Raw genomic sequence first — 25,094 nt, 5'->3', positions numbered from 1 at the left:
CCAGTGCTAACCCCATGGTTCTGTCTAGAAAAAATTCATAATGCCAGAAGTTTATATCCAAAAAGGAGACAGAGGAATCCTGCAACATTGTTAGAATAAAGGGAGAAGCCATGGGACATTTCCCCTGGAATGTCTCAAACTGTTAGAGGATGAAGCCTCTTTTTTGTCGTATTTTCCAGGCTGCATCACCCTCTCTCTTTCCCCACTGGCTGAGGTAGCTGTCAGGTACAGACATCCCAAATCACCTACTACATGTTCCCCTTAATATGTACCCCCTTCCTTTCGTATCTCTGTTTTTCTTCTTCAAATTCAGGAATTTAATACGGCCTTGGTTAAGCCACATTCCTTGTCCATTAGTGTTGTGGTTTGACACTGGCCCAATGCCAGGCACCCATGAGAGTCGCTCACTCACCCTCCCCTGCCACAGCTGGGCAGAGGAGGGAAAAGGAAAAAAAGTTAATGAATGATTACTCAGTTGACATAAGGACCAGGAGAAAACACTTCAAGGGCATAACAGGCTCAACTTAAAGTTGCAAAGTGAAATTTATTATTAACAGAATCAGCGGAGGATAATGAGAAGCAAAATAAGCCCTTACAACACCTTTCCCCCCTCCTAGCAACTCCCTCCTTCCCACTGACAGTGCAGGAGAGATAGGGCATTGGGGTTTGGTCAATTTATCACCTGAGATTTTCTTCCACTGCTATAGGAGAGGAGTCCTTTCTCTGTGTGATGTTGGGGTCCCTCCCACAGGAGACAGTTCTCTGTGAACCTTTCAGGCGTGGGTCCACTCTCACGAGGAGCAGCCATAGCCATACTGCACCTGCTACAGCCTGAATTCCCCCCATGTGCAGACAGTCTTCCCAAAAAAGCTGAAATGTGGGTCTCTGTCCCTGGGGTGCAGTCCTCCAAGGACAGGCTGCTCCAGCTTGGAAGTAGGGACCCCCTCTCTCCACTGGGTCTTCCACTGGTGTTGCCAGGATTTTTAGTGAAAAAGCCTCTGCTAGGATTTTTCCTGTCCTGAGGAGCTGAGGGCCTCAGGAAAGAAATGTAAACAATAACTATCTGCTGCTGTGGAGTGCCACAGGTGAATCTTCCATTGGTCCATGTGGATTGTTTTCAATCAGTGACCAATCACAGCCACCTGTGCCAAGGCTGTGAGCAGTCACAGGATTTTTGTTATTCATTCCTGTTCTATTCTTGTCTTTGTAGCCTTCTGATCTCTTTCTCTCTGTTTCTTTTTAGTATAGTTATAATGTAGTATTTTAGTATAATATATATCATAATAAATCAGCCTTCTGATCAACATGGAGTCAAGCCTCGTGTCCTCGCACCAAGAGTCCAAGTCAAAGCAACAATTGGTGACCCCTGGACGTGTGAAACTGATGGTCACCCCAAGAGTGACCATGGAATCTAGCCTGGAGCTGAAGAAACGAGACCCTGAAGATGGGCAGAGTTCACAGCCAAGGCGAACAGGAGAACCTGTTGGACTTTCCTGGAGATTGTGTCCAGAGACCGCAGAGCAGCAGAGCTGCACAGCTGGATCCACAAGGACACTGTCTAGAGGTACTGTTATTTTTTCCCTTTCTGAAGATCCTGCCATTCGCAAAAGGTGGGAGGAAAGTTGGGAAAAGGTACCTTCGGAAGCTCAGGTTCCGTTTACTGCGTCAGAGGAGAAAGTTATTAAATTCTGGTGCAGATGGGGACACAGGAACAGAATTCCTTACCGTCAGTGGAAGAGAGATTGTTATGAGTTTTTCAAATGGGCAAAATTTCATAGATTTTTTACAAATGTCGTCTACTCCCTTGATTTCGATTTATGGGAGCTCATGGACGCTGCTTTTCATTGGGCACTAGGCCAGGGTGTTGACTACCCAGAGGTGTTTGTAGTGCACATATACATTTATCTTTTTAATTTGAAAACATTGCACAATGCGAGGGACATCCTGGCTCAGGCGCGCAGTCGCTTGCTGTCCCCGCCAGGTTCGGCACGAGAGAAGCCTCTCAAAGAAGACGAACCGCGGGTTTGCTGCCCCCCCGCACTGCCCACAGCTGAGCAAAAGTTTTTCTCCGCTCCCTTGGAGCAAACAGATCTGCCTTCCCCCCCCGCTCCTTCTCTTGGGGGGGATGGGGAGCCGAGCCCGCCGCTTTCCGGGCCGGCCCCGCCCGCTCCACCGCGGAACTCTCCGCTTCCCCCACCCCGGGAGGGGGCGGATCCGGCTCCGCCTCGGCCAGCCCCGCAGGAGGCGCCGGACCCCGCGGCTCCGCCTCAGCCAGCCCCGCAGGAGGCGCCTCAGCCGGAGGCTCCGCCTCAGCCGGCTCCGCCCGCGGCCCCTCAGCCGCCCGAGCCAGCTCCGCCGGCTCTGATGACTGCGCCTGCGCCGCAGCACCCGGAACCGCCTCCCGCCGATCCGCCCGTGTTGCCAGGCAGCGCGATCAACAACAGTGATTCCCCGGCTGTGCTGCTGTTCCCGGGAGCTGCAGGAGCTGCCTCCGTGTCTTCTTTTTCTGCATCCCAGCCGGCAACTGAATTCGCAACGGTGCAGGCGGCGCCGGCGAGAGCCGACCCCGTTCCGAGCCCGCCGCCCCCGCCTGTCCCGCCGCTCCCTGCCGATCCAATTGCAGTGCAAGAGCTTGCCGAGAATGGTGCTGAGCCCACGGGATCGCCTCAAGAGTCGACACCAGCGCCCGTGCTGCCCGCACCACCCACCCCAGCTGTCCCGCAGGTTTCCGAAGCTCCATCGTTCGCATCAGACCCTGCGAAGAGCCTGTCCTTCCGTGGAGGAGGCGTGGCCCTCCAGCTAACTGCAGGAGCAGTTCGGCTGGCTGTGTTCAAAATCAGTGTGGTTCACGGGTCATTTCGTGTGTGGTCGGGGGCTTCTCCCTGGGGGTTGGGGTGCCTGCCTTTCCCCGAGCGCCCCAGCGGCGTGGGGGAGTTGGCTCCTGTGGCATCTGCCTCTGATTCCCAGCCCAGTGGGGATGGGGGTGGTGCCCAGGGGAAGAAAGCAGGAGCAGTGGCAGTTGCCTTGCAGGAGCAAGAGAAACAGAGCAAAGCAAGCATTGCTCGCTTGCTCTGGAGACAAGAAACCCTCAGATCTGGGATGACAGTTCCTGAGAAAGCTTCTCTTCTCCAGATGCCGGTGTGCACTGGTGCTTCTGGGGGGAGGAAGCATTCGGTCATTTCTGCTCTGAAGACACTGGCAGCATGGTCCTGCCAGGTTCTGAGCACACAGAGCCCGCCTCACAGGCTGGTTCTGGGCCGTTTGGCTCATTTCCCTGGGCCGGGGCCACTGCCCCGTCCAGTGCTGGGTTTGGGGACTTTGCTTTCCCCACAGGGACCTGGGCCACCATTCTGTGAGCCAGGTCTGGGTTCTCTGGTCCGTCCACCAGGACCAGGGCCACCCAAGGGTCCTAGAGACCCTCTGCTGCTGCCACTCTTCTTCTTTTCAAAAAAAAAAAAAAAAAAAAAAAAAAAAAAAAAAAAAAAAAATTTATAAAGAAAAGTGGAAAGAGCTAGCAGCTCAAAAGCATTGAAAAGCCAAAAGTTAGCCTCAGCCCAAGTGGTTCAATGAAGGGCTGTGGCCAGGGCATTCCAGAATTTTCTCTGAATTGTTTCATGACTGTCAATGAATTGTTTGCTAATTCTTGTTTTCTTTAGCAGTTCTTTGTTTCAGAATTCTGCAAGCCTGTTTCAGGACCAAAGGGGACTTCCAGAGATGTCAAAGAAGAACATCTTCAGTCCATGGACTCTGTCCTGAAACTCAGCTGTTTGGACTTGAAACAATGAACTTTCTCTGCATGTTTTTTGCATTTTCTTATATATTTTAAGATTGTTTTAGTGATATGATATAATTTAATGTTTGATAAGTGAAGAATTTCCCTGAATGTTCTACAGGTGAAGAATTTCCCTGAACATTCCACATCAGCAGATGATTGAGATTTTGATTGGCAACAGATGAACCTCAAGAGGTGCTTGTTCTCTCTTCTGCAAGGGCCCAGTAGAAGAGATTGCAAACATTTCTTTTTCTATTTAATTTAATAATTTAAAAGGCTGAGATGTTGCCAGGATTTTTAGTGAAAAAGCCTCTGCTAGGATTTTTCCTGTCCTGAGGAGCTGAGGGCCTCAGGAAAGAAATGTAAACAATAACTATCTGCTGCTGTGGAGTGCCACAGGTGAATCTTCCATTGGTCCATGTGGATTGTTTTCAATCAGTGACCAATCACAGCCACCTGTGCCAAGGCTGTGAGCAGTCACAGGATTTTTGTTATTCATTCCTGTTCTATTCTTGTCTTTGTAGCCTTCTGATCTCTTTCTCTCTGTTTCTTTTTAGTATAGTTATAATGTAGTATTTTAGTATAATATATATCATAATAAATCAGCCTTCTGATCAACATGGAGTCAAGCCTCGTGTCCTCGCACCAAGAGTCCAAGTCAAAGCAACACACTGGATCACAGCCTCCTCCAGGCATCCACCCGCTCTGGCATGGGCACCTCCCCCTGGGGGTGTGGGTGGATCTCTCTGCATCCCCTGTGGATCCATGGGCTGCAGGTGTACAGCCTGCTTCACCGTGGTCTATCACCACAGCCTGCAGAGGAATCTTGGCTCCAGCATTGTAACAGTCTGAATAGCTGCTAGTATAGTCCAGGGTAAGGAAGTAAAAAGGATCTTTGCATAATATCCACAGATGTTTTATTCAGCCGCGCGATGAGATATTCAAGTCCCAACACCTACACGCAGAGGGTCTAGCTTACTCTCTGCAGGGGCCTGGGGGGCTGACCCTGGTCTCGGGGCAGTACAAAGATAAGGACCAATCAGGGAATAGGGAAGGAGTGGCTCAGAGACATAGGAACAGACATAGGAACAGGGGAAGGAGCCAATGAGGTCTAACAGCTTTTTGAGGGAAGCTTCTTGTGTCTCCCTAGACCAGGGAATTCCCCCCCCCCCCCCCCAGGGTCTCCACAATTCCCTGTTTTTTTATATTATTAAGAAAGCTTCTCTGAAGGATTAAATGAATCAACACAAAATGACAAAAACAATCAAAAGGGCACATAAGACAATTTTCAAAATGCAAACAATTCTGAGTCCCCAATGTCTAAACAGATTTTCTTAGAGCTGGCAGGAGAGATGCAGGGTTTTCTTAGCATGGTTTATTAGGAAACCGAGTCAGGAGAAGGTTCCTTCAGCAGGGACTGGTTCTCTGCTACCTGAGGCAGTATTGTTGGCTGTAATTAGCTCTGTACGAGGTAGTGTAGGTGGTGGTCTGTCTGCTGGAAACTCCGAATAGAAATCATTAAGGAAAAGATGGTTACTTTAGGGAATCTTTCTTTTCTTTCCCTCCCAATCACTCTCCCTCTGGTATCAAGAAGGAACTTTGGGGGAAGGGATTAGTGGAGGGAGGCCACAGAAATTGGGAAAAGGTGGTAGGAATTTGTGGGAACATAAAAAAGGGGTATTAGGACAATGGAAAGGCAAAGGGGAAAGTGGGAGGGGGGCAGGGAGGCCACAGGAATTGGGGAAGGGTATTAGAAGAAGTGGAACTTATCAGACTGGAAGGTTCTTTCATTATGGAGGTAAACTCTTAGATGGAGGATGGCTCATAGGTGATCTGTGCTCTTTCAGCTTTTAGGCTGTTGCTGGGGCTTGGTTGTGGGTTTTGGGTTTTATTTCCTTGGTAGGAGTGTGGAGGACTTCCATGACGTGCATAATATTTCACAGGTTTGCAGTCTGGTGCATGTTTACTACCTTGCACTGGAACTCCACTAGGTCTTGTCACATCGGCTGCTTGGGGGCCTTTTCTTCCTTGTATTATATTAAATTCCACAATTTATCCATCTCCTAGACTGTGGAAATATTTCTTGGGGTCTTTTGTTTGTATATATCTCATAGATATATACAGGGACATCTTTACCTCTGTGCAGAACTATATCATCAATCATGTTACGTTTGTATTTGGTGTGATATAAGCAAAGAGGACAATGAAGGTCTTTGGGTCCTTCCTCAGGAACTGCTGAATGTCCAGCTTCCACATGCATAGTAAAAGCAGATCTGTGAAACAGAAGGGAGACATGGAAGCAGTCAGAAGAGGTGTGTATGGAACACTGAAGTGTCAGAGCTCTATTACAAAAGTGTTGTATAAAATGGTATAGATAGCCCTCAGCCTTCTCTCCATAAAGCCACATGGTATTTCATCAGGACTATTCACATGAGCATAGGTATTTGCAGGCTCATATCACTAAGTAACTGAACACACATTGTGCACAAGCAATTTTTTTGCAGTGATTGCTCTATAGTTACATTGTTACAGTTAAGATGTCAAACGCATTTCCAACTTTTGTGCTCATTATTTTCTTGCCTTTAGCAGAGGCATTTTAGCAAGCTGAGTAAAATCCTTTCACCTATCCTAGACTTTGAAGGGTAAAAATTATTTCTGATGGCAAACAAAAAAAAAAATCCTGAACTGCGTCTCTCTTTGCAGGACTAGCCCCACAACAGTTGAAATGTTAATTCAAGATATGAAATCAACTTGCACCTACAGTAAGTTTGACACCAAGTTGGTAAGTTTGAAAACCTCAATTATGAGGATCTGAAAATGAAAGACTGAGAATACTTCAAAAATGAACAGTACTTTTACCCCCAAAAAATCTCATACCATTAGCTGCATAATTAAAAGATAAAAGAAACATACATGCAGAGAAAAATACCTATGCACCTATCAAGCCACAAAGTCAAGTACTAAAATGAGAGGTGTTTGTAACTTAGGGGAATTAGGTCATTTTTCCCCTGAGGCAGTGCTAAAGTTTGTAAGAACAAAGCTGCTGATGGCATTAAATTGCAGAATTTAAAGCCCCTTTGAAAGTTCTCCAAGTGTGTTATCTTGAACACAAAACAGTTTGCTAACACAAATGGCTTTGGGCCTGATCCAGTGGTCATTAAAGCCAATAGGTGAGTTTTTATCAACTTCAGTGGATACTCTCATGTTTAGTTCTCTCTGGTGACTAGAAGTGATTTTTTTTTTTTTTTTTTTTTTTTTTACAGAGAGCTCATGTGTGTATATTATACATTTAAAGAGGAAAGACTTAATCCCAGAAAGTTTGAGACATCACAATAAAGAACACAATTCCCTTTACGTAACTATAAACATGCAATTACAGATCGATTTAAGGCAATTTTGCTCAATCCTGTGTCCTGACAAGAAATTAACTCTACCCTAGCTGAAACCAGGATGACATCCTGGTAGGAGAAAAGGCGAGACTTTTATGAGACTTCTAATATCTAATGTCCAGCATATGGATATGTACCGAATATAATGGGTGAATAATTGTCTGAAGAGTCAGGCTCCAAGAGTTGTAGTAAATAGGGTAACATCTGGCTATTGGCCAGTCACTAGTAGAGTTCCCCGGGGCTCAATTTTAGGGCCAATTCTCCTCAATGTTTCAATTAATGACCTGGACATAGGAGTTTAGTACACACGAAGTAAGTTTGCCAATGCTGCTAAATTAGGAGCAGCTGTTGCTTCTCTCAAGGGTAGGGAGACCTTATAGAGAGATCTTGATAGATTAGAGAGCTGGGCAATCGCCAACTGTATGAAATTTAACAAGGACAAATGTTGGATACTGCACCTGGGATGGTGTAACCCTGCATGTATGTATAGATTGGGGAAGGAGACACTGGAATGCAGCCCTGCAAAAAGGAATCTGGGGGTTTTGGTTGTCAGTACACTCAATATGAGTCAACAATGTCCCCGGCAGCCAAAAGGGCCAACTGTATCCTGGGGTGTACCAGGCACAGTATAACTAACTGGTCAAAAGTGATTATCCCACTAAACTCAGCATAGATGTGGCCTAACCTGGAGTATTGTGTGCAGTTTTGGGATCCACAACATAAGAAGAATATAAAAATATTAAAATGTGTCCAAAGTAGAGCAACAAAGTTGGTAAAAGGACTAGGAGGCATGACTTATGAGGAGATGCTGAGGATACTAAGTAGCTCAAGTTTGTTCAGTTTAGAGTAGAATGAGGGAGGACCTCATTGCTGTCTATAACTTCCTCATGATAGGGAGTGGAGATGGTGGTGCTGGTGTATTTTCTCTGGTGTCCAGCGATAGGATGTGAGGGAATAGCTTAAAGCTGAGTCAGGGGAAGTTCAAACTGGATATTAAGGAAAAAGGTTGGTCACTGGAACAAGCTCCCCAGCCCATCAGTGTTTGAGAAGCATTTGGATAATGCTGTTAGATATATGGTTTCACTTTTAGGTTGCCCTGTGTGAACCAAGGACCTGGACTCCATGACCCTTGTGGGTCTCTTCCAACTCAGGATATTCTATGATTCTGTGATCTGTTGCCACAAATAAGAAACCCAGCCCAGTTCCATAAACTGGCCCCTGGGCTGACTGACAGGGGCTTCACCCAATAACATCCTTCCTAAGGTGCAAACATTTCACTGGTTCAGGACCTGGGGAGTGTAAAGATCAGACCAATGAGCTGTCTAGACCCAGGAGTTTTGAATTGCCTATAAAAGTAAGCTCCGAAAAATAAACATGCTGTTTGCTGATGACCAACCGAGGTTTGTCAGGTGTGCGTCTCTGATGCTCGACCACTGCAGTAACAGTAATCTTAACAGAAAAGGTTGAGCATTATTCAACAGAATGTCTCTACCTAACCACGCTCCTAAGGACCTTTGTGACCTTAAATGTCTGCTAAGGGGGCTATGACTGAGGGTTCAAAATACCAGAAGGAAACTGAGAAACAGCGCAACTACACGAACCTTTTTTTCATTAGGGAACATGGCTAAACATGTACACAGACACACACACAGAGGAAACATAAAATTTTTCAATGTTTAATTGGATTTGCTGAAATGTTTCTATATGCAGTCAGACACTTTGGAATATGCTTTATATTTCAGCCAGATAAATTGCAGGGGGGTGGCAGTAGGGATTATGAGAGCTTTCTTCATAGACGGAATAGAAATTCTATAATCTACCTAGAACATCTGACTGTGTCATGCTTCATGCTAATTGTTCATAAAATATGCCTTCTTTTTGTAGAGAAAACTCCTCATACTTGATGGTGAGGACCAGCATCTAATTACAAATTGTGAGGAGGAAAAAGTTCCCTACTCCTTACACTATTTACTGTAGTGAGTACAGCTTACTTCAAGTGTTTCTCATGCTTTCCTTTTCAGCAGATGTTACAGGCTGTTGTAGGAATGAAGAAAAATAATTACATGGATGCTGTTGTGATCTGGTATGGTATTGCCTATGTTTCTTTCCCTGGTCACCACTGGTCATGTGTTTCTTAGCTACAGCAAGTTCTCACAAAGATTTCAGAAGTCTTTTGAAGTGCTGAAAAAATCCCTTTAGAGGTTCAATTTATTTGTTTTGCACAATGCTTACTTAAAGCCTGTATAAAAGGAACAGTCTTTGCACTTGAAGAGTTTCTTCCCCCCCCCCATTCTTGTCACGGTAATGACGTTGAATGCTCTGTATGTAACCAGAGAAAAATTCACAAAATTCACAGTTAAGGATAGCTTCTGTTTTTTCCATTCCCGCAGTACTCTCAGAAGGTGGGAGTCTGCTGATGTTATTGTTCCTGGCCAGAGCTGCAGACTGGTAATGGTTCAACTGTTGCTGAACATCAGGAGGTTGTGAGTATGAAGCGTCTATAAAGAAAGAGACAAGTTGTCATTCCAGGTGGGTCAATGAAATTTAAAAAGATTCTAGGCCTGGCAACCTTCAGAAGAGATAAGAGGATTACCATTTCTTCATCTAACCTGATCTGTATTCTACCATGTAAAAGGTAGTCACTTCAGATTAGGTGTTTTAAATCTGATCTGGGGAGGGAAAAATATATGAGTAACCTATTAAAGACAGAAAGAAAAAGTAAATGGATACCTTTTTCCCTTCCCTTTATTCAACCCAACAGAAGGCTGCTATGCCATTGATGCTGTTGAGTCGGGGACAGAAAGAAAGACTCCAGTCTTCAGGTGGATCAGAAGGCTAACTTTAATGAAAGTAGCAGGTCTTTTTATAATGTGACTCATTAACGTGATACTTGATTTGTTTGAAAGTAGAAACATCTCACACTATTGGTGCTCTATGAATAGCACATTGTGGAAAGACATAACTATAAACAATGGTTACAGAAAGAGAGATAATAATTGTTTTAATTCTTTCCTCTAAGATTCCCAGGCTCAGCCTGGGAGAAATTATCTCTGTTATTTCTTTGACTGAACTGAGAATCTCCACACACCATATAAATGGTATTTTAAAATAACCCACAGACTAGATTATATGTTTCAGCACACAAACTGAAAACTAGAATACTTTATTTGAAAAAAAGGAAGGGAGTCTTGGAAGCTTCACAATACACTGATTTGAATGTGGAAGTTAGGAATTCAGCTACTTTGTCCTATATAATCCACAACTTCGCATGAATTGTACAAATGAAAGCAGACAAAGCACAGATGAACTTCAGTGTGACAGTCCCGAAAAGGAAAATGAAATATGATTATTTTTTTTTAAAAAAGGGATATAAAGTGTACCAGCCACATCCTGGTTTTGATACATTTTTAAGGAATAATTCCCTCAGGCAGTATATGTATGGATTCTTTAAAACACATGCTTGTTGGAAATTTATACCATCCATTCTAAACAATGAGTAAAGAGAAATAAAAGACAAACATGCCTATACAGCTGTATAGCACCCAGTGTGTGGACTTCATGTGTCTTCAAGAGAGTAAAGTGGTTGTTTTATTTTCTCACTACCATATAGTTATATATGCTTTAGAAATAAAAAACAAATCAACAGCAACAACAAAAAGTACCAAAGAAAGCCAAAACATAGGGAGAAAAATGTCTCCAGGTTCCCCAGGTTTATAGCAGAGACATGAAAGCTTCTTGTAAAATTATTCAAAATTTTTTTTTGGTTTTTCTGAGTCACATGAGCAGGGACTGGATCATAATATATTTATACTTTCTTATTACTTCTACAGCAAGTTTGCTCACAGTGAGTTCTAACATCTGCTTCCAGCCTGCCATGAGGCAAATGAAAGCAACTGTGAGAAAGGAAAAAATCACACTTCACACCAACATTTTATCCAATAAAAGAAGTACACAGCTCTTCTGCTTAAACATACTTAAGATTCTCATGCAGTCAGTGGTGGCTGGAGAGGCAATGTATATGTGTGGGTGGTATATACACCTCTGAAGGGAATGCAAGCCTGTGAGCAACCCATGCTGGAGCAAGCATGCAAGGGAGAAATCATTACACATATCACCTCAGCCTTCTACACCATCCATTTCTTTATTAGAGGAGTTTTGACAGACTGAGTGTAACTTGTGAAAATAAAGGAAGATGAGACTGGTTAGGGGAGAGGATAGGTGTTTATGCATTTGTACAATCGTCATCTTATTTCCTTAATGCCCAAATCAGTGGTGGGAGGTTTGTACTGGTTAGCAATAAATTAACACAAGCAAAATTCCCCAATTTTAAACTGTTTTGCCTACAACAGTAATTAGCAGAGAATGTGGACAACACCAGGACCTGTCCTGGGCTGGATCTGAAAAAACTGGAATGATTTTGAATCTGCAGAAAGAGCCTTGATTCTGCTATTGGGAATTTGTGGCGTAGCTGTGGTGTGAGTGATCGGCTCATTATGTGTTTGAGGGTGAGTGTGAACACTGAATAGCTGGGAAAAGAAGGGTCCAAAGGGACCCAAGAAAATGTTACTGGGATGGGAAGATGAATGGGAAGAGATAGGATCATGCATGTTTCAAGCCCATGTTCTAGTTGCCTGGAACCTGGAGCCTGGACCACACATCTGGATAAACACATCATGCAACTGGCTCACAGGTTGGGTGCAAAGGGTTATAGTGACTGGGGTGACATCAGACTTGTGACTTGTCACTAGTGGGGTTCCACAGGGCTCCATTTATAACTCTGTGCTCTTCAACATCTTCATAAATTATTTGGATGCAGGACTTGAAGGGATACTAAGCAATTTTGCAGATGATACAAAACTGGGAGGAGTTGTTGACTCCCTTGAAGGCAGGGAGGCCCTGCAGAGAGACCTTGACAAATGGGAATGCTGGAAATCACCAATCATATGAAGTTCAACAAAGACAAGTGCCGGATTCTGCATCTGGGATGAGACAATCCTGGATGTATGGACAGACTGGGGAATGAGACACTGAAAAGCAGCGCCATGGAAAGGGACCTGGGGGTCCTGGTTGATGGAAAGTTGAATATGAGTCAGCAGTGCCCTGGCAGCCAGCTGAGCCAACAGTGTCGTGAGGGGCATCAAGCCCAGCATTGCCAGCTGGGCAAGGAAGGGGATGGTCCCATCCTCCTCTGGGCTGAAGCAGCCTCACCTCAAGTCCTGGGGGCAGTTTTGGGTGCCACAATATAAGAAAGATCTAAAGCTATTAGAAAAAGTCCAAAAGAGGGCAATGAAGAGGGTGAAGGGCCTAGAGGGGAAGCCATAGGACAAGCAACTGAGGTCACTTGGCTTGTTCAGCCTGGAAAAGAGGAGACAGGGGACACTTGATCGTGGTCTGCAGCTTCCTCACAAGGGGAAGCAGAGGGGTAGGCACCAATCTCTTCTTTGTGGTGACCAGTGACAGGACCCAAGGGAATGGCATGAAGCCATGTTAGGGGAGGTTTAGATTGGATATTAGGAAAAGGTTCTTACCCCAGAGGTGGTCAAGCACTGGAACAGGCTCTCCAGGGAATGGTCATGGCCCCAAGGCTGCCAGAACTCAGGGAGAGTTTAGAAAGTGCTCTCAGACACATGGTGCTGTTGTCGGGGTGTCTTGTGCAGGGCAAGTAGTTTGACTTCGATGATCTTTGTGGGTCACTTCAAACTCTGGATATTCTATGATTCTGTTCTTTTATGATTAGAACTTATCTGGGAAGGTAGTGATCTAAAACATTTGTTATATAACAGTGCCAGAAAAAAAACCCCAGCATTATGGGGAGTTTGTGGCAATGAGCCCCTTGAGATGGGAGAAGGCCATTAGGATTCTGAAGCCACAGTTACAAAGGTGTGCAAAATAATTATATTCCTGAAGAGGTCCTGGCTGCATATGGAATGGTCTCAATGCCACTGAAATATTAAGCAAAGAGCGATCACTGTGGCTATGCCCCAAACTGCTGGTCTTGAATTTTATGTTCAAGGATTGAAAACCCACTGAGAGAAAAGTAACCAGTGCTATGTGACAAAAATGTGTCCTGGCTCTTACCCAGCAGGCACATATTAATTCAGGCTCCAGGCCAGGATTAGTGCAGCTTTGTTAGCTAGTGGCTAACCAATCAAGAGTAGAAGGAACACCGAACTCCTTGGACTGTTGATGCCCCAGCAGATGATGAATTAAGTGAAAAAAAAAGACAGACTTCATTTACTGACAAATCCTGTAACATTACAGCAGGAAATAGGGGATGACAATCCACTTTCTGGAACCCCTCCACATGAGAAGCTGCAACTAACAAAGTGACTAAATGCTCCAATCAGTTTGCAGAGGTAATGGCCTTGAGGATCACCTTGGAACATGCTTGATGTTCGTGACTAACCACTACACCTCTACAATGGAACAAGGCTCATAGGAAATGGGCAAGAGTGATGCGCCCATGAGGCTCAAAGAATAATGCAAAGAGGATGACTTTATCTCAGTATAAAGGGGATGGGAAAGTTGCCTTTGTTTTAGATAAAAAGCTGTCAGTTGAGTGCAAATGTGGTGAAAATATTTCTTCCCTTCCCCTTCATTAAAAGGGTGTCAATGTCTCCCTTAGTTAGCCAGCCTGGTATGGGGAGCAATGAATATAACACTCATCCCAACATAAAACATAGAAATTAAAAACCTAGCAAAAAAAAATGTTGAAGACTGGAAGAAACTTGAGCTGGCTTCAACCCATATATTCCTTCCTGACAACTAGGGACACCCACTGTCATAATGAGAGACCAATAATAGGAAGTACATTAGCATTGTTATTGAACGGGGTATTGCAATCACTATATTTTGCAGTGTAACTTATGTTTGTATTGTGTTTTCAGAAACCAAAGTAGAGCAATGGAGATGGGGAAGGGGCTAGAGCACAAGTTTGATGAGGATCTTCCGTGGGAGCTGGGGGGACTCGGCCTGAAGAAAAGGAGGCTTGGAGGGACCTTCTCATTCTCTACAAATCCCTGACAGGAGGGTGGAGCCAAGTGGGGGTCCATCTTCTCTGCTAGGTAACAAGTGATAGGACAAGAGGAAATGGCCTCAAGTTGTGCCAGGGAAGGTTTAGGTTGGATATTAGGAAAAATTGCTTCAGTGAAAGGGTGGTCAAGCACTGGCACAGGCTGCCCAGGGCAGTGGTGGAGTCCCCATTCCTGGAGGGATTTAAAAGACATGTAGTGGTGGTGCTTAGGGACATGGTTTAGTAGTGGCCTTGGCAGTGATAAGTTAATGGTTGGACTCAATAATCTTAAAAGCCTTTACCAACCTAAATTATTCTATGATTCCATGATTTGATATTTTGAGTCATGCTGTTAAATCAGAAATCCCATGTAACATCATCTGTCCTTAAATAAGTAAATTTGATATTAAAAATTACATCTTCCACATGTTGAATATCTGAATGAACCTGGTCAGGGAGTATTGAACTCTGACAGCATGTACATACACATATATGGATGGTGGCTAATGCGGTATGAAAATGTATCAAACAATGGTATTCTACTAACTTGTAGTGTCAAGGTAAAGTAATTTGGTCAGCAGAAGAATGGAAAACAATACAACAGCTACTGAAACAAAGACCTACTTTGATACATCTGTCTTGGTTTGAAAGACAGGTGTTTGCCAAGGAAGGCGGGAACCTCCCTTGGTATTGGATTTTACCAATATTACTGAACAGGACTGCCTTGGTCTGTCTGGCCTCAGCTGCTAAACCAAATAGCAGCACCTGTGGAGTTTTCTCCCCAGAGACGCTATTCAATTACCTGTGGTCACAGCTGGGCACATGGGGACAAGTCCGGGCATGCCCCGAGCTCCAGTGCTTGCAGACTGGAACTTGCTGTTGAAGGGGGTCACTCCTCAAGCCTTCCTGAGCTGGAGAAAACTTTAAGGTGAGGTGAAGAAAGGAGTGGGTCCTGATGGAGAGTTTTTAATCCAGAGTTTTTATTTTGGGCCGCATGGCCTCTGAATCTTGCAACAGCTCCAACAGAACTCCCGACCGTGTGGTGTGCTTGTCCTTTTACCTGGGGAGAGGGAGAGGGGACGGAGTACAGGGTCCACCAACCAGGTATGAGGGGAGGGGGCCTCAGGTGAGAGGGACACCTGGGTGGGCATATGGCCCCCCAGGGGGTGGAGAGCATCCTTTGAACCTGCCAATCACTCAACACTCCCTTTGGAATTTCTAGTTTGATAGACAGTGCCCAGTAGGGGTCAAGGGTGGGGAAAAGGAGAGGTGGTGATTGACACACCACCTGAGGAAGGAAACTTCATGGGAGGGGCTAGGGAAACTGAGGCACACCATGACAACACACCGCACCACCTTGGAATGGAAAATATGACTCCCTTCCCTCCGAATTACTGTAACTTTGAAATTAAGGGGGTTTCAGGCAAAGATATGTGAAAAGGAATAACAGTTTTTTACTAGTATATGTATGTATAACAAAGCAAAGAAACAACAAAAATGGCAGCAACAACAAACAAAACCAGAAACCCAGTAACAGCCTTCTCTTGGCTGTCAAGTACTTTCCCCTTTGGTGTAGTTATGGTCACAGCTGGCAAGGGGTGCTGTTGGCTCCTGGCCAGGCAAGACAGGTGCAATGATTCCCCTGCAGCTGCAGGGGGAGCTGTGACGCAAACTCAGCTGTCTCTATAATGGTGGGCGCAGCTGGCAGAAGTGATAGAAAAAGGGGCTTCCTTTATAACCTCGCAGGGGGGTAGCCGGTCCCAGTGCCCCTCCAGATAGTGAAATGAGCTGTAGTGGGAACCTTGGAGCAGCAAGCTGGAACGGCAGGGAAAAGCAGACCCCAGAGTGGCAAACAAAATTTATCAGAAACTCCGCAGCTGTAGCAGGAGCCGCGGGGTGTCCCGTAGGCACTGGGTGCTGGGTTACAGTGTAGTGAAAAAAAACAGAGCTGAGACAGAGAAACAGCATGACTGGGCAGTGACAGCCACGCTCCTGAACGCAGCCATGAGATGCTCCCTTGTAGGGACTCGGGGTCCCAGGTTTTCCCCTGAGGCACATGAGTAGATGGTGAGGGTCTTTAGGGTCTTTTCTAGTGAGGTATGGTGTTAACAAGGTTCCAGTCCAACATCCGCTCTTACGAGCAGAGCTTCACTCACGGTAGGGGAAGATAGCAGGAGACGGAACCCTGCAATGGTGGCAAATTCTTCCCACGGCAACCTCAGCCTGTCTCCCCTCCAATGCCGAGAGCAAGAGAGAGCTAGGAGCTGCGCTCAGCCCCTTCTCCCCAGCTCAAAATCTCGTGATATCTGCTCTTCCCAAGAGAAAGCCCGTCAGCTACCATAGTGCAGCCAGCTGCACTCCTCCCCCTCCCCCTTGGCTATATCTTTTGTCTTTCTTAAGTACTGGTCGTTATTATCTCTTAGCAACAAATGGGACAAAATTCCATGAGAGAAAGGAACAAAAGGAAAAATCCTAACCCTGAACAATATCATATTAACTCACATATCCCAAATTCAAACACAACTCAAGAAGAGAAACAAAATAAATTGCCAGCACAAATTTGGTAAGGAAATTTAAACATAATTCCTTTTTAGCCAGGTGTATTGGGTTTCTGTGGAAAGATTTTGGTAGCATAGGGGTACTGCAGGGGTGGTTTCTGTGAGAAATACACCAGAAGCTGCCCCAATGTCCAAAAGTGTCAGTTCCAGACAGCTCCAAAACAGACCCAAAGCTGCCCAAAACTGAGCCAGTTAATTACTGTCTGTCAGATGACTGAGGGTAAAGTTAGAGAAAACTGGGAAGTTATATTCATATTCTAACAGAAGTTACATCAGTATGGAAATTATAGGGTGAAATGCAGTTATTACTCCCTGGATGGAATGCAGTCAGCATGCCCAAAACCTATTCCACAAAGACTCCACACACACACACACACACACACACACACACACACACACACACACAAACCTTAAGCACATGCTAAAGGGTATGAAATGGAGGGTGGAGCAGAGTAGAAGCACCCACTCAGACTCTGTAGAAAATCCTTGCAGGGAGGGGAGCTCAATGGTATTTTGCAGCTGATAAACCACACAGCACCTGTCACCCAGGGGAGACAGGACAAGATGTCTTACTGCTGAACCAGCAACTGGGGTATAATTGCTCTCCTTGGATGAGCTTGGTTTTGTTAAAAATAGGTTAGAAACTGTTGTAAAATAGTTGATAATTATTAAGCATGTACCATTAGTTTGGTTATTATATGGTAAAAGGGGTTAAAAGGGTAGTTATAAGAAATATGGTACTCAGCGTACCATAATACACCTAAGTAAAGTGCACCACCTCCCCCAAGCGAAACACCAGCCTGGAAAGAACTGTAATGGGCCAATCAAGCACCTTAAACCTTCATGCAAATGAAAGGATCCAAACAGAAACCAATCCAGAGGGACAAAAATCAGGATAAAAAGGGGCATCTGACCCAGTGAATCTGTGCCACTTCACCTGGAACATTGGGGACATCGCTGCTCAAGAAAGAACCCAGCGCCAGTGCCACAGCATCCTCGACAGGACTGCTCCTGCTCGGCCTGCAGGCCCCCATGCTTTAGGCCTTTTTATTATAATAAATGCTGAAATCGCTTTTAGTACCTGGAGTGTAGTCCCATTTTTAACAGTTCTAACTGTAATACTAATGCACACCTCCATACCAAAGTTACCCAACCCCTAGGTATGACCATCCGTCATTGGGCATGCGCTCTAGATTTCATTGACTATATCTTGAGGAGCAAAGTGTGAGAATTTTACACCAACTGATAACAAAGGAATGAATGACTAGAGTCATTAAAGCTCCACTTAAATGTAAAGAAATAGTATAAATATAAGTTAAGAATGGGGAGAAGTTAGGGAAGACTCCATTGTAACTGTGAGAAACTACTGCTCACTTTTAAAATTTCAAAGTTTTATTAAACCTTAACAAAAAATTATAACAAAGGACTGAATAAGGAAAAGGTTTTCAGTGCTGGGAGCCCCCGTGACTACTAGCCATGTGCTCCTCCACAAAATGGATGCTCTGCCATGTATATCCTTAGCCCCTCCCAAAGTTTTGTCAGTCAACTCTTTCTCTCCTGTCTATTGGTGGAGATTACTTTCTTACATCTTGATTGGAGGTCAGGTGTTGTTACACTGTGCCTCTTGGTAACAAGCCGGTCTTCTCTAAATGTATTGACTATTAAGGCTATTACAAGGGGGAAAGGGAAAGGGGTCTATGGGGGGGACATATTACAATAACACTGTAGATCTATGTGAGAGACAACTGCTCACTTTGAAAATTTAAAAGGTTAATTAAACCTTAACAAAAATACAGCAAAAGGACTAAATAAGGAAAAATTTGCAGCACTGGGAACTGCCCTCGTGGGTACCACATGGCCAGTTCAAGATGGCTGCTCAGTCTTTTATACCCCTGGGGGTTGCATCAGCCAATCCTGGCCCCTCCCAAAGTCTGTCAGTCAACTCTTCTTTGCCCTTTATTGGTGGAGACTGCTTTCTTGTAACTTGATTTGAGATCAGGTGTTGCCATGCTGCACCCCCTTAGCAACAAGCTTTTCCATTCCCAACTTCCCCATGGAAGGAGCACATGTGCATGCCTTGTCTCTACCTGTCCTAGACAACCCAGGCTGTCTGATGGCAACAATACAGAGGGGGGGAAAAGGGAACTATGGGGAGAACAGAACATCTAAACTACAATAATATAACTATACATCACTAAAGCTTCTCTTAATATTCACACAATAGTCATCCCTTAAATGCGAGAGCAAATCATCTCATTATCTACCTATAACAATCTACATATCTATCTCTTAATTGTGAGAGCCAACTATTACATTACTCATCTATAACAGTAACTAATGAGACCAGTCAACGGGCTGAATATGGAAAACCCCATAGGGAAGTCTGACTGGGTAAGAACCATTCTCTGTGCATGCTGAATTATTATCTCAAGCCACCTTTCATTGGGGATTAGAGCCCAGTGTTATGTTGCTTTGAACATGTTTTTGCAGTCAGATACTATCATCAACAATCCTCAAACCTTAACCTGTCACAATTTTATTAATAAATAGTGTTATTCAGTAAACTATTAATGTGAGTACTTCAAGGGCACTAGCACTTGCCAGTAGTGGGTAATATACTCAATTAAAGATGTGGAGACCCAGGAAGGTGTCTCTCTGTTGGTGTGACCTTGAACAAGTCAGTCGAACCACCCTCAGATCCAGCAGGACTGTTCAGTGAAGAATCCCCATAATGGGATGCTGACTGGTCGGACACGATGGTCTCAGCTTTCTGGGGGCGCTGACAGACTAATCAAATATTAAGGATCTGAGGAAATTGCCATCTTACACACAATATTGTCCATATGTGCATCGTTGCCCTTCCAGATGGACAGACAGTGAGCTCCAGTGGTCCCCATGCCTGGATATCACAGGTTCATACACAGGGGAAAAATATATAAAGAAAATTCCCTGCTGAAGCAAAATCACACAGAATCACTAGGTTGGAAGAGACCTTCAAGATCATCGAGTCCAACCCATACCTTAACACCTCAACTAAATCATAGCACTGAGTGCTACATCCAATCTGTTTTTAAACACATCCAGGGATGGTGACTCCACCACCTCCCTGGGCAGGCCATTCCAGTACTTTATCACTATTTCTGTAAAATACTTTTTCCTAATATCCAACCTATATTTCCCTTGGCCCAGCTTAAGACTGTGTCTTCTCATTCTGTCAGTTGCTGCCTCGAGAAAGAGACCAATCCTCACCTAACAACAACCACATTTCAGGAAGTTGTAGAGAGTGATAAGGTCACCTCTGAGTCTTCTTTTCTCCAGGCTAAACAACCCCAGCTCCCTCAGTCATTCCTCAAAGGGCTTGTGTTCCAATGCCTTCACCAGCCTCGTTGCCCTCCTCTGGACAAGCTCAAGCGTCTCAACATCCTTCCTAAACTGAGGGGCCCAGAATTAGACACAGTACTCAAAGTGTGGCCTCACCAGTTCCAAGCACAGGGGAAGAATGACCTCCCTGGTCCTGCTGGCCACACTATTTCTGATACAGGCATACAGGCCAGGATGCCATTGGCCTTCTTGGCCACCAGGGCACACTGCTGGCTCATGTTCAGTCAGCTGTTGACCAGCACCCCCAGGTCCCTTTCCACCTGGGCACTGTCCAGCCACACCGTCCCCAGCTTATAGCATTGCAGGGGGTTATTGTGGCCAAAATGAGAGACTTGGCACTTGGACTTTTTAAAAATCATCTTATTGGATTCCGCCCATCCATCCAACCGTTCCAGATCTCATTACAGAGCCTCTCTACCTTCCAACAGATCAACACACGCTCCCAGCTTAGTGTCATTCACCAATTTACTAATGAAAGACTCAATTCCCTCATCCATAACGTCAATAAAAATATTGAACAGAACTGGTCCCAGCAGAGACCCTTGAGGAACACCACCAGTGACTGACCGCCAACTGGATGCAGCACCATTCACCAGCACTTTCTGGGCCTGGCTATCCAGCCAGTTCTTAACCCAGCAAAGAGTGCTCCTCTCCAAGCCATGGGCTGCCAGCTTTTCCAGGCGTAGTCTGTGGGAGACAGTGTCAAAGGCCTTACTGAAGTCCAAATAGACAACATCCACAGCCTTTCCTGCATCCACCAGGTGGGTCACTTGGTCATAAAAGGAGAGCAGGTTGGTCAAACATGACCTACCCCTCCTAAACCCATGCTGGCTGGGTCTGATGCCCTGGCCATCCTCTAAGTGCTGTGTGATGACATTCAGTATAAACTGCTCCATTACCTTACTGAGTACTGAGGTCAGGCTGACTGGCCTATAATTACCAGGATCCTCTTTCCTACCCTTCTTGGAAATGGGTGTCACATTGTCCAGCTTCCAGTCATCTGGAGCCTCACCAGTGAGCCAGGACTGTTGGTAAATGATGGAGAGCGGCTTCGCAAGCTCATTTGCCAGCTCCCTCATCACTCTGGGATGGATCCCATCTGGTCCTATAGATTTATGAACATTGAAGAGGCTCAGCAGTTCTCTGACTGCCTCCTCCTGGATAACAGGGGGAACATTCTGCTCCCTGACACCATCTACCAACCCAGGAGGACACTTGTCCTGAAGACGAGCTGTCTTCCCACTTAAGACCAAGGCAAAGAAGGCACTCAGCACTTCCATATTTTCTCCATCTGCAGTTACTAAGTTCCATCCCTCATCTAGTAGAGAACTGAGGTTGGTCTTACCCTTCCTTTTGCCATTAATATATTTGTAAAAACATTTTTTATTATCCTTTACAAAAGGTGCCAAATTAAGTTTGAAGTGAGCTTTGGCCTCCCTAATTTTTTTCCTACATGCCCTAGAAACCCCCTTAAATACTTCCTGAGAGACCTGATCCTCCTTCCAAAGATGATACATCCACTTTTTATTTCGAAGTTCCTTCAAAACCTCTTTGTCCATCCAGGCTGGACATTCACCTTGTAGACTCATCCTTTGGCACACAGGGACTGTCTGTTCCCATGCCCTCAAGATCTCTGTTTTGAAGCAGGCCCACCTTTCTTGGACTCCTTTGTTTTTAAGAACTACCTCCCAAGGAACTCTCCGAATAAGTCTCCTAAATAGGCCAAAGTCTGCTCTCTGGAAGTCCTATGTAAAAGTCTTATTGATGTTCCTCCTGATTTCACCAAATATCGAGAACTCTATAATTTCATGATCACTATACCCCAAGCAGCCACCAGCCACCACACCTCTCACCAGCCCATCTCTATTTGCAAACAACAGGTCTAATGTAGTCCCTCCCCTGGTGGGCTTACTCACCAGCTGCGACAAAAAGTTGTCCTCCACACAATCTAATGTTGAGGTGAACACCCCATGTGTGGGGACAGGAGGCTTGACTCCATTTTCCTCAGAAGGCTGATTTATTATGTTATATATTATACTAAAATACTACATTAAAACTATACTAAAAGAACAGAGAGAAAAGAAGGATCAGAAGGCTACAAAGAACAAGAATAGAATAGAATGCATAATAAAATCTTGTGACTGCCCAAGGGAAGATGCACCTGTTGTATTCCACAGCAGCAGATAGTTATTGTTTACATTTCTTTCCTGAGGCCCTCAGCTCTCAGGAGGGGAAAAATCCTAGGAAGCGATTTTAAATAAAATATCATGCTACATTTCACCCTTTTAATTTTATCAAATTAAATAGAAAAAGGAATGTTTGCAATTTCTTCTACTGGGCCATTGCAGAAGAGAGAAGAAACATTTCTTGAGGTTCATCTGTTACCAATCAAAACCTTATTCAACTGCTGATGTGGAATGGTCAGGGAAATTCTTCATCTGTAGAACATTCGGGGAAATTCTTCACCTGTAGAACATCAAATTCTATCATATCACTGTCCTGGCTTGGAAAATAAGCATGTATTCTATTTTTGCCATCTGTTGGGGGTTAGGCAGTTTTTCTTATCTCTTTCAAGAACAATGACACTGCCAGGAAGATAATCTCCTGCTAATGGGCTATATAATGTCCTGGCTTGTCATATAAGCATGTATTCTATTTTTGCCATCTGTTGGGGGTTAGGCAGTTTTTCTTATCTCTTTCAAGAACAATGACACTGCCAGGAAGATAATCTCCTGCTAATGGGCTATTGAATTACTCACTGTGGCTGGTAAGATTAGTTACATCATCCCATTGGGAGATGCTCCACCCAGAGGGAGGAGCCAAGCATCCCTGCCACCATAAAACAAGCATTTCTGAGACCACAGACAGCCTTCTTCGCTGGATTTCCCAGAGGAATCAGGAACCAAGGCCCAGCTGCTCCTTCACCGCATTTTCAGAAAGGATCTACACCCTTCTGCAGATCGCCGCTCCAGGAGGAGCAGCCACCATCTGGCTGGACTACTATCAACACCCTGACTTCTCAGGGTGTCAGGTTTTTCTCACTCTGCCAGTGGTTTTTTGCTTGTGCTAAATTACATTGTTATTTAGTTGTTTTTTTTTCTTCCTAGTAAAAAACTGTTATTCCCATTCCTATATCTTTGCCTGAGAGCCCTTTTAATTCTGAAATTGTGATAATTCGGAAGGAGGGGGTTTACCTTTTCCATTTCACAGAAGGCTTTTTGCCTTCCTTCACAGACTCCTGTCTTTTCAAACCAAGACAAATTTTGGCGCCCAACGTGCGACTCGAGGGCATTGAGAAAAAAAAAGGGATTAACAGTTCTTAGGTAGTTTAATTTTTAAGTACCACCATGTGGTCTAGTTTTCCCTGGTTTGGGTGGCATGTGGTCGCAAGTGTATACTTCCCATTTACAGGCCCTTATCTAAATATGGGTCCTATAACTAAGGCCACTGTGTCTGTTATCAAGTTTGTCCTCTGGGTGAAGGATTCATGGATCTTTAATTTCCTCTGGATGGCAGGTACATGGATTCAGAGCTATCACACACTAACTGCATGTTTTTGGAGTTACTTTAATAATGGTACCTACTGTGAGGAAATGACACGGGGGGAAACTTTCTCCCAACCTTTTAACCATCTTTTTGGGTCTGCTCCACCAGTTTTCGAAGGGTTAAGATCCACTCTAAGTGCTAATGATATCATACAATGGGTGGTGTTACTGATATGCCTGTTATGTTTAGCACTCAGAGATAAGAGAAGATTAACCTGGATAACTACCCTGACACCTACACCAGAGACTAGGGATGCTGCTGCAGAGCCTGACACTACCCCAGAGACTGGAGATGCTGCTGCTCCAGAGCCTGACCCTGCCCCACAGCCTGCCTCAGAAACAAACCACCCAGATTGGGTGAGGGTGCTAGTTAAGGAGATGCAGGAGATGCAAGAGATGCTGAAGGAGTGCATTTCACCAGCTGGTGAGAAACCCGCCCTTTGCCTTGAAGAGGGACAGTCTAATAGTACAGCTGTGGAACCCACAAATGTTACAACTGTTATAAATGAGCACAATGGGCCAGTCGGGTCAATTATATAGCCAATTTAATAATACAGAAAAGAGAAAGCAAAATCACAGCGCTGGGCGGTGGGGGAGTCCTTGCTCCACCAACTACCGCGCCGAAAACTGTTCCGTTCTCCTTTTTGTACCCTCCCGCGCTCCCAGCCCCGTCGCATTTCCGGTGCTCCTCCGCGCATGTCCACCAGGTTGTTAGAGGGTCTCCTTCTGCCTCCTGGTGGTCGTTGAATAGGGCTTCTGGTACTTTTCCTCGGCGCCCCCCCCCTCTCTGGGAACCTGGGCTGGGAATAACTTGTATTTTGATTAGCTCAGCAATGTTTTGTCTCATATATTATCGCATGGCAGTTGGCAGTTACTTATTTACATTATATTTCCTCCTGTTTTTAGTGAACAACAAGGTCACATTCCCATCACAACCTTATGTTTTCTCCTGTTTTCAGTGAACAAAAAGGTCATATTCCCATCACAAACCCCCCTTTTTTTTTTCTATGTCACTATTTTTGTTCACTGAATCTGGCAAGTTCCTTTCTGCTGAGCTCTAAGTAGTCCTCTGTGTTCCCATCGCTTAGAGGTTCATACCTTGCCTTAATGAGCATGAGGTGGGCGGCTTCCAATCTCCCCTTTACCACATTAATCAATCTATTAAATATGCAAGGCCCGAAAGTGATTGTTAGGATGAACAATACGAGAGGTCCCGCTATAGTGGACAGGAGTGTGGTGAGCCAAGGGGAGCGGTTGAACCATGATTCGTACCAGTTTTGTTGTGCTTCCCTTTCCCTTTTTCGCTTCTCCAATTGTTTTCTGAGCTCGGCCATGGTATCTATCACTATTCCAGTGTGGTCTGCATATGTGCAACATTCTTCTCGTAATGCTACGCACAACCCCCCTTGTTGTAGAAACAGTATATCCAATCCCCGT

The 25,094-nt window shown here is 44.9% G+C and overlaps 1 pseudogene; it reads right to left on the bottom strand.

The window, feature by feature from the left end:
• Positions 1-2,002: 2,002 nt before the first annotated feature.
• The window catches only part of LOC135289193 (zinc finger protein 462-like), a 92,336-nt pseudogene continuing 69,244 nt past the window's right edge, over positions 2,003-25,094 (bottom strand).

This window comes from Passer domesticus, chromosome W (assembly GCF_036417665.1).
Source record: "Passer domesticus isolate bPasDom1 chromosome W, bPasDom1.hap1, whole genome shotgun sequence".
Lineage (NCBI taxonomy): Eukaryota > Metazoa > Chordata > Aves > Passeriformes > Passeridae > Passer > Passer domesticus.
Note: the sequence above shows the minus strand (reverse complement) of the source record. Positions and strands in the feature narration are given on the sequence as shown.